Genomic DNA, 12,264 nt, shown 5'->3' with positions numbered 1-12,264 from the left:
AACCACCTCCAAAAAGTTGGAAGCTCCTTTGCATTATCATAAGGGTCAGGATACTCTTGAGAGCACAACCAGGCCAGCCCACAACATTATTTGGGGAAAAAAAAAAAAAAGAAAAAAAACCCACCCCCAAAAATAAAATTAAATCACTCTAGAATAAAATATGACAGAAGTTTACTCCCTAAAGCCAACAGACTAACTAGAAAATGGGTTGGAAATTCAAAAATCTTCCTGGTCTAAAAGATACATGAGAGCAAGTCTGATAAAAGGAATCCTAAATTGCTTCCCATGCCACTGTTTTAATTAATTTATCTTTTATATGTCATTGAGACCTCAGGAAAAAATAAACCAAGGTTCTTTCCTTATCACGGAATAAGGTTCTTTTATTATATGGAATGATTGACTTTCCAAGGAAATCATAGATCAAACATAAATTACTTGACAGCATCTGTGACCATCCCCTCCACGCTCACCAACAGACACATTTTGGCACTGAAGCACTGATTGAATTCCACAATGTCCAGTTATGCCACAACTCCCTGGCCTCACAACCATCTACGTGCCTAAAGCCACGCTGGGTTCCAGCTACAGAAAAATGGCATTTCTGTTCTCTTTGCGAGTAAAACACGCACTGGCTGGAAACATCTCAAATTACCAACTCAAGAAAGACATTTAAAAGAGGAATTACAGCCCTGGGGAGATTTCTGTGAGCTCTAGGCGCTGATCATTCCCACTCAGGAATCATGAGGGAGGGTAACCCTGGAGATACTTGGGAATGAAGCCACAGCACTGGCACATGTCATTGCTGGCTGCAATTATTATCTATTATAATTTATTGCTAGATATAATCATGTATTATTATAATTATTCTCTATTATATTATTATCAATCATTTTGAATCATAGAATGGGTTGGAAAAAACCTTAAAGCCCATCCAGTTCCACCACCTTCCACCAGCCCAGGTTGCTCAGAGTTCAATCCAACCTGGCCTTGGACACTTCCAGGGATCCAGGAGCAGCCACAGCTTCTCTGCCCAACCTGTGCCAGGGCCTCTCCATCCTCACACCCAGCAATTCCTTCCCAATATCTACTTTAACCCTAATCTTTCTCAGTTTAAAGCCAGAACTTGCAGATGCTCCATCGCTGGAAGTGTCCAAGGCCAGGTTGGACAGGGTTTGGAGCAACCTGGGCTAGTGGAAGGAGTCCCTGCCCATGGCAGGGGGTGGAATGAGTTGAGCTTTAAGGTCCCTTCCAACCCAAATCATTTTGATTCCCTGACAATCCCATGATTCCCTGGTAGGAATACACAAGCTGGAAAATGGGCAGTTATCTCTGTGATTACACCCAGCACTCTCATCTCAGCTTAAGTCAGCAGGGTTTGCTTATATATTGAAGTGTCAAGCCTTTCTGACTCCAAAAACATGTGAAAAACTGAAATTCCCAGGAGGAGACACTTCACCTGCTCTGTTTTCCTCTGGAATTCTGGGGCTCAGTGCCATGGCATTTAAGTCAGCAGAAAACCTTCCACTGACCTCAAACACCACTTCCATAGGGATGTTGTGGGGATGAGTGGTGAGATCACCCAGAATCCCAGAATGTGCTGAGCTGGAAGGGACCCCCAAGGACCACCCAGTCCAACCCTCAGCCCTGCACAGGACAGACCCAAGAGTCCCCCCCTGTGTCCCAGAGGATCATCCAAACCTTTCTCCTGCAGCTCTGGCAGCCTTGGGGCTGTGCCCACTGCCCTGGGGAGCCTGTTCAGTGCCAACCACCCTCTGGGGGAAGAACCTTTCCCTGAGATCCACCCTGAGCCTGCCCTGACACAGCTCCAGCCATTCCCTGGGGGCTGTCCCTGTCACCCAGAGCAGAGCTCAGTCCTGCCCCTCCCAAGGAAGCTGTAGATGAGCATCCTCCTGCAAAGGCTGAGTGAAGAACCAGCCCCTGCCCAGAGCTGTGGGTGCCACCCAGACCTGGCACCTCCCACGAGCCGGTGTAGCTTTACACATAAGCTCCCAGTGGCAGCCACAGCTCCAAACCCCACAATTCCTAAACCACAATAAAATTCATTTCCTAAGCCCCCAACTCACCCCAGCCCTACCCTGGCACCTCACACCACCAAGAAACCACTCCCCTCTGACCCAGCAGCATAAAAAAAAAAACAAACCTCCCAAAACAAGAAGTGCTTTTAAAAAATATACCTTTCTGTGGAGCACAGGTAACCCAAGAGGTGCAGACCTGCCGAGATGAGCAGGATAAGGAGAGCAGTAACCAAGCCTCCCAAACCAGGGAACAGGATCTCCCTGAGCTCCTTATAAAGTTATCCAGCAGCGTGAGAAGCAGCAGGAATTAATTAGAAATTAATCTGCTCAGGTGTCTGCTCTTTCTGTTAGAGCTTTGTTTACAAGGAGGACGGGCACCACACCTGACTCCTCCAGAACCAGCAGGCAAAAAAGCGTCATTCAAGGGAAAAATTATAGAGAAAGAAGGGAAAAATAAAAAAAAATAACAAATAAGTCTGTATAGCTTGGTCTTATATTTCCAACCTGAGCACATCCATGATTTCTTCCCTGTGCAACAGAATTAACAGGAAAACAGGGAAGGTCTCATCCCAAACAAGTGATTTCTTCTTCCAGACTCACCCACTATAAACCCTAAAATAGTCCCAGTGCATGCCCAATAGTCATGATAAACATATTCATTGCCCAACAGTCATGAAAACTATTTGTCTCAGAAAACCAAACAATCAGTGGCTTCAGTCTTTGCTTTCTACTCCTTCAGTACAAAGTAATTAAAAAAACAAAGTAAAAAATAAAATAATAAAATAAAACTTTACACAAAAAGCAAAGTAGCTGAAACTATAAAATAAAAGAATGTGCTGCACAACCTTCTCGTGTTGTGACAGACCTGCACAGATCCCTCACATCCTGATTTGTTATCAGGGGGGGCTGGCTCGTGGAGCTCCAAACCCTGCTGCTGTGCCAGAGAGATGATGTCATGGAACTGCGTTTCTGCCTGCCTGCCAGCTGGAGCAGGGATATTAAAAGAAGCCAAGATGAGCTTCCCGGGCTAAACTGGGAACAAAAGAGCATTTTTTCATCGCCACCCCGAGGGTTAATGGGAATCTGCATGTCCAGCTCCAGGCACAGTCACCATCTTATCACACTCTCAGCTCCTCCAGGCACTGAACAAATTGCACTGTGGGCTCTTGTGTGATGGGTTTATATTTCAATCAGTGACAGACACACAGACACTTCGGGACAACAGCAGGATCAAACCCCCAGCTCAGATCTGCCCACCACACACGTTCCCAAAAAGGTGCTCACCTCCCAAATGCTGAGCACGTGGAAGGGGTGGAAGACAAAACCTCAAACCACGGCTGGAGACAGAGGAGTTACTGTTGGTTTGGAATGATAAGAGGATCTGAAATTTAGATGTCACAACTCACAGCAAGGCTTGGTTTTAACAGCACTTCACCTGCACGAGTGCACCCTGTTATCAGAGGATGGGTTGGGTGGGAAGGGACTTCAAAGTTCATCCAGTTCCACCCCCTGCCATGGGCAGGGACACCTTCCACCAGCCCAGGTTGCTCCAAGCCCCGTCCAACCTGGCCTTGGACACTTCCAGGGATCCAGGGGCAGCCACAGCTTCTCTGCCCAACCTGTGCCAGGGCCTGCCCACCCTCCCAGCCAGCAATTCCTTCCCAATATCCCATCTTCAGAGGCACCTGGCTGCTTCTCCAGCCACCCAGACAATCAGGAGTGGACCACAAGTATGAGTTCTGTGTTCCATGAGTCCAACTGGATGAACCTAAACCCTGGGAGATGAGACAACCAAGGACTGACAAAGTATTTACACCTCCTGGAGGTACAAGGAGATTTAATGCCCCACTGGAGACCACTCAGGAGCTTCACTGCTGAGTAATGAACCAGTCTGAGTGCACCTCTTGTGCCACACAATGCCCTGAAAAATGCCAGCTTGACTGAGCCAGAGCTGCAGGTACTTGGGACTCGAAAAGAACAAGCAGATATTAAAGTTTTCCTCGAAACACTTTGGAATAATGGGGAAAATGCAACAAATGATCAGCTGCTCCAGCCCTGTCAGATGCTGCTGACAGCTGCTGGGAGCACATGAAATCTTTCCAGGACAGATCACCTTGAAAATAATCCTCCCTCAAGAAAGCTGGTGATGATGTCCAACAAGCATGAAGCTTTTTCACACAAATGTGGGAAGAAGAGGACTCTGAAGATAAAAATTGCTCGGAAAAGCAGTTATACAGAATGAATGATAGAGTGGTTTGGGTTGGAAGGGACCTGAAAGATCATTTGGTTCCAACCTGCCCTCCATGGATGCTGATCAGAGATTAAAACTGAGGGAAGACAAATACCACTGTTATCGGGTATTTTAGACCAAAACTCAAGCCAAGGGCTTGGAAGTGCTCTCCATTCCTGAATGCAGGCAGGAATGGGATCAGCCTCAGGAATGAGACCTCCACTGCAAAACTGCCCTGGGCATCACAAATGCCAGAGGGACTTGGGATATCCAGTGCACATTATTTTTCTATCATCACTGGATCTGTCTCAGAGCTTATGAAATACAAGGGGGTTTTTCCTGCCTGCAAAGAAAGCAACATTTTACTGAAAGTTACTGTATTTTAAAAAAAATTCTGCAGGTAGTGGGAGTTCTAAATGCATCAGCAGAAGTTGCCCTGCTGGGTAACAAGAGCTCAGTTTCTGTCCTTGAAGGTGTGCTGGTGTCCACAGAACTCAGCCTGCCTCCCACACATGTACCAACATATTCATTCCAAGGCATTTTCCCCTTCACAAAGAGACACAGAAGTGCTGCTGCAAGACTTAAAAAACCCCTTCCCCCGGAGGTTTGATGTGCTACATCCTCCCACAACACATCCTGTGAATGGATATGGGATACAAAGCTGTTAAACGCACAACAGCCTTGGAGTGAGATGGAATTATCACAGCAACAAGTGTCTCCACAACAGAGCTGTGGTTATCAGGCTGATCCTACTTTTGGAACCTCAATCTGATTTTCCTCCTCTGCAATCAGACAGTTCCTCCATGGTTTTTTTCCTGGCTTGGCAGTCAAAACAATCCCCCCCCTCTCCCAGCACAGGAGTTAAACCGTGACAGACATCCAGGGCTGCACACCTTGCACGGGAACAATTTGGTGCACGGTCCAAAGCACCCAACCTGTGCTAATCACCTTGAGCTCATTAATTTACAAAGCTCTGGCCCAACTCTGGGGGCTGGCAGATGATCAAGCTCTTAGTGGATGTGATTCAAAGTAATCCACTAAGAGGCATTTAAGAGCCAGCGAGGAAATCAGTACTTTTCAATTATTAGAAGTGCTAAAAAGTTTTACAGGCATCAGACTTTCAAGGTGAGGGGAGAAACCCCCAATTCCCACCACCACTGGGTCACTCAGTGGTTCCTCCAGACCCATCAGTGGCATTTCAGCAAGCTGGACATGAAGGCAGAGGCTGGGAAATCAGGGAACACGCACTGGGAACATCCTCCCACTGCCTCAGTTAAGGGAACGCTGCAGCTTGGATCAGCACCTCGTTAGACACCAAAGATCCCAGCCCCAAAAAGACCACCAAACCAAAAGATAACCCTCACCAAACTTCGACAGAGAAAGAAAGAAAAACATTTCAGGTGCCCCAATAATGGGAAAAAATGGACTTACAAACCAGAATGAGACACAAAGTTGTAAGGAAGCAGCTTCCTCACAACTGGGGCTCACGGTCTGCACTGTGGGGAATTTGATGTTAAAACTGGGTCAGACTCAAAGGTTTTTATTTTACCAGTTCCCCCAAAACCAGGGGCTTGTGGTCTGAACAACTCAGCTCTGTTCCCAGACAAAACACTTTAGTGTGTATAAAATTCTACCTTTGCTAAGCAGGTAAATCCTAATTCATTTCGCAAATGGTTCAACTCTGGGTTGCCTCAAGTGAAGTTTGCTCAGTAAAGCAGCTCCTCCTGAGAACAAAAAAACCCATGAGAAAGCCTTTTGCCTTTCTGCCACCTGAATATCAGATCTAAATTCCAGTTATACCAAGGCAGAAGCTGTTTAAAATATCTTCTATCTGGGAAAAAGTAAGAAAATAATTGCATTTATTTTTAGAACCACATAAAATTACTTTGTAGTCTGTCACATGTTGAAGCAGTGTAGGCTTGGTACCTACAAGCTAAATTCCTCTTGAAAACCACTTAATAGCAAGGCAACTGTCAGTCCCACAAAGCAGTTTGTCAGATGCTGATAAAACAGCTTTAAAATCTTTTCAGTCCTCCAAGACCGACTAACAAATATATAGATCTGTATATTTACACACGTATTTTATACACTTTAAAATGGATATTTTATATGGATTTATATAGGTATTTTTTATGTATATGGATGCACACACTCATCATTCAGCAGAGAGAGGAGGTAAAACAAGGACAACAAGGCCACTTAATCTTTTCTTGGGCACCAAGAACATTTTCACTCCCCTCAAACTCCTCCTTGTTGACCCCCTCAGCTGCTCCAAACCTCTATAATTATTATCCACCAAACAAAACGCTTTGGAACCCCTGTAAAACTCCCCAGAGCCACCACCACTACCCCAGGGACACAGGTTGGAGCTCAACATGTGCAGTGGGCTCCGAAGGGCATCTCCCAAGGCTTCACTCACCCCTTCCTCCGACGCCGTGGCCGGAGACGCCGCTCCAGCCCCTCGGATCCCGCTGCCCAGGAGCCTCTCTGAGGGCTGGAAGCTCCTTAAGAGCATGAACACATCCTCAAGAGATATTAACTCTTAATATCTGCAGACTGGCATCTGCTTCCTCGGCAGGTTAGCCCCAAATGTTTGTCTGGGAGGACGAACCGGGTGGGATTTCTATGAAATCCCAGCCCTGCGCTGGTTTAGCTTCAGAGTCTTGTTCTACTAAGACAAGAATCCTAGGAAAACAAACTGCCTTGGCTAAATATTTATGGTCTGATTTGTTAACATGCAGAGAAAAGTCTGATTGTTCGTGACATCCACAAAAACAGAGAGCTCCGTAGAGGTAATAAATATAAAATATGAAAAAAACCCAACTTGAACTCTGTTAAATATTTAAAAATGCACAGTAAAAGAATAAGCCAAATTGGTCATGAAAATGCATTAATGCTCATGTTAAAAGCGTGTTTATTTGAAGGTTTGCCTTGTTCATGAAAATTCAAAAGGGTCTGTTTTATTTCATGTTTTCAGACCTACATAAGATTCACACTCAAATGTCACGAGATGGCTATTTATACAAAAATACTAATCAAGTCCAAATCAACTGCAAGTGGACGTCACAACTGTGAAAACAGTCAATCTGGGGTGAGATTAAACTGCTGCTCCTTGGGACTGTGGTCAGGGAAAGCCCCTGAGACCGTCTGACTTGAGCCACAGATGCACAGAGCGAGAACTTCAGATGCTAAAATTTGATCAAGGCCTTCCATTCTTCTGCTAGACAAGAGCTATTGTTTGCCCTCAACATCTGGTTGTCCACACATCTGCACCTAATTAGTTTTGATTCAATTATTCAGAAGTGACATCTCAAAAGGAACCTGGTGGAATTTAGCCCAAAATCAGGCACGTGGACGTGAGACGAGGAGTTAAAATCTGCAGGAGGAAGTTGGAGCTGGCAAAGAGAAATCCAAGGGTGTAAGTGAAAAAATATTCTGGGTTGATTGTCCTTCTCCTTCCTCACAACCTTATTTTCAAGTGACTAAAAACTTTATGGCACATCTTCACCTTGTCTGCCAGGGCACACCACTTTATTTACTTTAATAATCCATCCTACAGCTGATTAAACCCCCCAGAAATTATCTGGTCAGGCCTCTCCCTCCATCAGCCAGACCAAAAAAAAATCCCGATTTCCATAATGGGAGCGTGAATCTCGTGGCACAGAAGGACAATGAGCTGCAATCACCCCAGCCCAAGTGCTGGAAATCAGCATGGACTCACACTGAGAGGTGATTCCATCTGAAAATCTCCTCATGGATAAAGGAACGATAACGGTGAAAGGGAACAGCGACTGCAATCAGTGATTTCCAAGTATTTAGGGAGGAGATTGTAATTAATGAATAAAAAATAAACACCAACAGAGCAATGATTTGTATAATTTCCTGAGAAAAGGTATTTTTGAGGATTTTTTTTCACAGCCAGATCTAATAAGCTCAAAATTAGACAAGGTCCTCATTCAGCCTTTGGCATTTCTGAATATAAAACACCAGGAGAACACCCTGTCTGCCTGAACTCCAGCTTCCCAGAGTCATTTTACTCACTACATTATAACCAAATTCCTGAATCCGAATAATTCGGCCTGATAATCAATTTACACACTTTTCCTTCTCGCAGCACGTGGAAAGACCCTCCTCGATCCAAACCCCAGGAATTCTGCAGCCTGCCTGATGCTGAAATACTTCCATGCCCCTTTTGCCAGGCAAATACCTTCTGTATCCACGGGATCATCCCACTGGGAGTCAGTCACCTGCCTCCAAGTCATAATTGCTCTGCACCCCAGCTAGGGAGATGAAAGCAGAGGCACACAAAAGCAGAGGGTTGACTGATATGAAGTAATTGCAGGCACGATTTGATGACAGCAATTTATGTGATTCTATTAAAGGCACTTGTAGGGGAAGACAATTAAAAGGCAGATGAACCGCTCGGAGTTTAAACAGAAATTTTATATACTTGTAAGTAGTTCCTATAAAAGGGTAAAAGATATGATGAATTTTAATTATAACTGAGTTTATTCCTCCCCTCGATTCCTGTCATTTTTAGCATACACAGAAGATATTTAGCTATTTATATCCATTTTAAAATATATTTACATAAAATGAGGCGAGGGGAGCCCCTGCCAAAGCTTACTCAGAGACACACACACCGACGGAGGAGCAGACGGGATATTTTAGGTCCTCATCCGAAGCGCTTCCCGATGTTCAGCTCTGAATTTCCCGAGCGTTCCAGCCGAGCCGAGGCCCGGCACGAGGAGCAGCTCCCGCTGTGCATCTGCAGCACCCCCGGGGGGAGAGCCCCACTCTTAATGCCTGGGCACTGCTGCCCCCCCCCGTCAATGGGAATATTGTGGATTCACAGGGAATCGCGCGACGCCGGAGAAGGGGCCGAGCGGGGGTCACGTAGGCACGAAGCTGGGCAGTGCACAGGTTGGAACGACACCATTTATGTGGAATTTTCTCCCTTTTTTTTTTGTAACCCAAACGTGCCAAGTGATAACCAGGAGAAGAAGGGGAGTTTTGAGGAAGCAGCTCCCTCAGAACTGGGGCTCATGGTCTGCGCTGTGGGGATTTGCTGGGTCAGATCAAGGGGTTTTATTTTACCATTTCCCCCAAAATCAGGGCTTCAATGTCTGAACACCCAACTCTATTCCCAGATCTTAGTGTGTATAAAATTCTACCTTTGCTAAGCAGGTAAATCCTAATTCATTTCACAAATGGTTCAACTCTGGGTTGCCTCAAGTGAAGTTTGCTCAGTAAAGCAAACTTCTTTTCTCCTCCTGAGAACAAAAAACCATGAGAAAGCCTTTTGCCTTTCTGCCACCTGAATATCAGATCTAAAATCCAGTTATGCCACGGTAGAAGCTGTTTAAAATGTCTTTTATCTGGGAAAAAACCCAAGAAAATAATTTCATTTATTTTCAGAACCCAACAAAATCATGAGTTTATTTTATATGCAAAATTCAATATTTAAGGAGTTTACAACGATGAAGGATGTGCTGCCTGCAGATCTCCATCCCTACTGTGGAAACCATCAGAATTTCCACAGTAAATTCACAAAAACTCTGCCAGAGACAACAAAGTCCTGTGGACACACAACAGGCCAAATCCTGGGAGTGACGGAAAACGATGATTATTTCTGGGAACATATGGTGACTGAGGGATAAGAACCACGCTCCTCTCTCAGTAGGTCACACCACACAACAAAGAACACACTCAGGGGGAAAATGGGCACCTAAGGTCTACCCCAGGCATTGTAACATGGAAAACCATGAGGAATTATCCCCCTTATAACAGAAAGAAGACTTTCTGATGAGTCCTGTTATTCAAACTAACCCATCCTCCGACAAAAAAATCACAGAATCCAAACTAATTTGAAAAATAAATTACATAAACACGAGTTATATTTGGACTTTCATCCTGCCTCACCAATTACATCACAAGAAGGTATTGCCTAACGTAAAAATCTATCCAGAGTGCCAAAGAACCAGCAGAAATTCCACCTTCCCACCGACTCTGTGCTGCTGTCACTCAGTAAATCTCTCCCCACCCGGGGCAGACGCCCGTCAGCAACCCAGGACACGCCACCTTTTATACCCTGGGACCACGTCAGCCGCCCCAGGATTAAAATAACAGTTTGTTTTTCAAGGCAAATGAGCCCATTTTGACTAAATGGGCCTCGCTGAGCCCCATGGGACCGAACCACCGAGACACCTCCACGCTCCCCTGCGGGGTTGGCTCGGCCCAAGCGCGGCCGTTGCGTCACTTGACCCCAGCGACTCGCCCTGCCCGTCCCATCACATCAGTTTGACAGGCACAAGGTGCAACCTGGGGGCCAGGAAAAGGAAGGGGGGGAGGTTGGAACTTACTGCCCCCAGGTCCAAGAGTGGTTGAACGACACGTCGAAGGACGGGCAGCGAGTATTTTAAACTCGTTCATCGCCCATCGATCCGGTTTCTAACTGGGTAAATCATGAGATGCAGGCTCGGGTTCCTGTGCAAAACCCCACCCCTACTCATCAGCAGAACTGAAAGAAAATAATTTATTCTATTTCCAAACTCCATGGTAACTTAAACTTCGCCTTTTACACCGGAGAATCAGAGGAAATCAGACTCACGATCAGACACGCCGATGCCAAATAATTGAACCGGCGGATCGCTGACGCATAAATAAAGTTTTAGATTTACAGCGAACAAATCTTCCACTGTAACGCAGCCAGCATGGCTTTTCAAATGTTTTTATGTCAGCACTGGCCTAAAAAAACTCCAGTGGAAACTGGAAGGGTCGGATTCCCTCTCTGCTGGCACCTCTCGGGTCTGTCCGCAGGCAGCAGGGTTAGACCCGAGGGCAAGCCCGATTAAAAGCCTGGCCTGGCTGTTTGCATAACCAATCACTGGAGTGTTGGGAATTATTTTAGCTGAGCAGTGCTAATGAGCTAAATCACTGTGCCCATTTTGGTGGTCACCACCCCCCCCAGGAGTGTTTCACCCGTGGTTTGTTTTTACCTTGTTCCACGGCCGAGCAAACGCAGATCCCGTGGGGGAACCTCGTCCTGACACCTCCTGACACCGAAAGCTCGTCCCCAACCACAACCAGAGCAGGAATATCGAAGTTTCCATTCCACCTGTCCTTCCCTGAGCGCTCATTACACACAGAGACTGGCACTGTTGTGTTTCCACACCGGGAAACCAAACTCACAGGTCTGCGATCCGGGTGGGGATGCAGAGCCAGCCTGACCTCCTGACACCGAGCTTTGAGCCATCCAGATCCCGCTATCTCGGTGCAAAACAGCATTTCCACGGCAATAAAAGCAGGAAAAAAATTCACCAGAGGTTGTTCTGAAGGTATGTTAATGGCAACACTGGGGATTTCCACCCAGTTCACACTGGGATCTGTGCTATTTACAATAATTTCCACTGAACAAAATCTCTGATGCAACATAATAATTTTTTTTTTTTCTATAGAAAATACATGTATTTTGCCAGTTCTGCCCACTGGAAGTTGACAATTCGTGATAAGCATCAGCCCTGTGTCTGGTGTGGCCTGACAGTGAATCTTAAAGTGAAAAAAAAAAAATTAATCACAGCCTTTCTGGGCAGCCTGGGCTTCTGATGCTGGAAAAATCAACTGACACTCACCTTACAACGTACTGTATTACACACAAGGGATATTCCTGCAGGTACTCCCACAGTTTTTGGGCAGGTTTCCATATTTATTGCCACAGAAAAATTTACAAAATTTAACAGAAATCATGTGGGCTCATGACAAATTGTACAGTTTACTGTACTGGCAAGGGATGGAACGGAGTGTTTAGCTAGAGAATGTAATTATAATTAATAAATGGTTAATATTTACTCAAAAAAAATATTTTAGCCAGAAAGAGCACACACACCGGCTACAACTGGAAACACAACTATTTATCCATGAAATTAATTTAATTTTTAATTTAATTCAGTCCAGGCTAGGCTGGATGAGGCTTCGAGCAACATGATCTAGTGGAAGGTT

General features: G+C 45.5%; 1 protein-coding gene across 4 annotated transcripts in view; it reads right to left on the bottom strand.

Moving 5' to 3' along the window:
* LYPD6 (LY6/PLAUR domain containing 6) overlaps positions 1–12,264 on the bottom strand; it is a 43,764-nt gene that overhangs the window by 19,396 nt on the left and 12,104 nt on the right. Inside the window, exon 1 of one of the 4 annotated variants that reach the window (XM_050339714.1) lies at positions 8,910–8,988. The exons of 2 other annotated variants lie outside the window; for them this stretch is intronic. The gene's annotated coding sequence lies outside the window, so the exon portion shown is untranslated. Of the gene's footprint in view, positions 1–3,320; positions 3,395–8,909; positions 8,989–12,264 lie in introns of those variants that run through there. One more of the 4 variants, XM_050339713.1, reaches the window with a different exon arrangement.

This window comes from Myiozetetes cayanensis, unplaced genomic scaffold, assembly GCF_022539395.1.
Source record: "Myiozetetes cayanensis isolate MyiCay16 unplaced genomic scaffold, myiCay2020 scf9, whole genome shotgun sequence".
Classification (NCBI taxonomy): domain Eukaryota; kingdom Metazoa; phylum Chordata; class Aves; order Passeriformes; family Tyrannidae; genus Myiozetetes; species Myiozetetes cayanensis.
This window is presented reverse-complemented; position numbering and strand designations above follow the sequence as displayed.